Source organism: Echinops telfairi, unplaced genomic scaffold (assembly GCF_000313985.2).
Source record: "Echinops telfairi isolate 266 unplaced genomic scaffold, ASM31398v2 ScPeMD7_7469;HRSCAF=8507_1, whole genome shotgun sequence".
Classification (NCBI taxonomy): domain Eukaryota; kingdom Metazoa; phylum Chordata; class Mammalia; order Afrosoricida; family Tenrecidae; genus Echinops; species Echinops telfairi.
The window spans coordinates 139127468-139129395 of record NW_022111373.1 but is presented as its reverse complement, the minus strand read 5'-3'; the positions used below and the strand labels follow the sequence as shown (position 1 = coordinate 139129395).

At 38.7% G+C, this 1928-nt stretch overlaps 1 protein-coding gene across 1 annotated transcript in view; it reads right to left on the bottom strand.

Annotated features, from left to right (window-relative positions):
* Positions 1-1928, bottom strand: part of DNAH5 (dynein axonemal heavy chain 5) — a 290518-nt gene that overhangs the window by 119670 nt on the left and 168920 nt on the right. The window lies entirely within an intron of this gene.

The following is a 1928-nucleotide window of genomic DNA, read 5'->3' as shown; positions in this document are numbered from 1 at the left end:
TGATCTTCCTGCATTCAGTATCATTGCATGTGGTTTGTGAGTCTGAAGAGGACTTTATAGATTAGTATTGGACATTTCGGCTAATATTGGACTTATGGACTCAATCTGGACTTACCTGGGATATTTTCTCAATATTCTATTGCTCTCATATATAAAGCTCTTTCTTAAACACATATGAATGTCTATAAATTAGTTTCTCTAGTATACTCAGACTAACATAGGTATTAATGATAAAATGTTACTTGACAGCCAGAATGTAAACAGTGTTTTATAAAAAACTTTTTCATTGATTTGGTTAAAGTGAAACTCCATGATGATACTAACTTCTGGAACTGTTATGCCATGAATGTTTAAAATAAGCACCTAAAAAATGCCCATTGAAAGAATAATATTTGAAAGCTGCAGTCCAGAATTCCATCCATCGATCAATTACATTTGGGGGAGAAGAACGTTATTGCTCTAAAACTGACCTTCCATTCTTAATAGTGTACACTGGTACAGATAGGAACTGGAAACACAGGGGATACAGGACAGATGATCCCTTCAGGGCCAGTGCTGAAAGTGGCAATACAGGGAGGGTGGAGGGAAGTGGGGTAGAAAGGGGGAACCTATTACAAGGATCTACATATAACCTCCTCCCTGTGGGACAGTCAACCGAAAAGTGGGTGAAGGGAGACATCATACAGTGTAAGATGACAAAATAATAATAATTTATAAATTATCAAGGGTGCATGAGCAGTGGGGAGCAGGGAGGGAGGGAAAAATGAGGAGCTGATACCAAGGGCTCAAGTAGAAAGCAAATGTTTTGAGAATGATGATGGCAGGAAATGTACAAATGGGCTTGACACAATGGATGGATATTTGGATTGTGATAAGAGTTGTACGAGCCCCCAATAAAAGAAAGAAAGTGTTCCTAGCTTGATGGGAATTCTTAAGACACTGGAAATCTTTATATTCAAGTCCATGTACAAGGTCTTATTTTGTTCTGCCTATTGGTTATCTACTCAGCTGCCTCTTTCCAGTTGTACCAATACATGTAAGTTTTTTAAAGAGCGTATCATGCTACATAGAAAGGAAAGATCATATCATATTTACAATAATAATGGTATATTTCCTCAATGTTGAATACAGTAATAATTTACAAAGTTTATTTTAGTTAAGATGCCAAGTTTAAAAGATCCAGACTATTCTATAATAAAGACCATAGAAAACTTTCGCTTGTTTAGTATATATGATGCTATGAAAATGAAATTGTGGTAGATATATATAATCATTTGTCAATTTGAGGACTAAGACCATAGTGGTGGAGTCTAGCTTGTCAATCAGATCATAGCCAATGAGGCCTCTGTGTGGGCATGGCCTTCTCTGAGAATTCCGGGAAATCTGGTACTTCCTCCTTGGAGGCAGGAGACACTTCTCTGTCTGCCACTCCCTGGGAGACTTTGCAGGTGACAAGACACATGAACCCACCCTGATGCAACCAGATCTCTGAAGCTGGAGAAGCCACCTAGAGACTCCTGCCAGAGCTGGTTGCTTCCACCACCACTAGATCCAAAGCCTTTCTACCCACTGGCCTGTGATCTTCTACATTCAGCATCATTGCATGTGTTTCATGAGTCTGAAGAGAACTTTGTAGATTGGTATTGGACATATGGACTAATGTCGGACTTATGGACTTGATCTGGACTGGGCTGGGATGTTTTCTCAATGTTCAATTGCTCTTATGTATAAATCTCTTTCTTATACACCCATGTGTGTCCATGGATTCATTTCTCTAGTCTACCCAGACTAACACAGAAATCAACTTTTGCTTTGACTTTATTCATTAGAAAACAATTGTGTACTACCGTGTTTCCTGGAAAGTAAGACATTCCCCGAAAATAAGACCTACTTACAGTTTTGCCTCTCGCTGAAATATAAGGCATCCC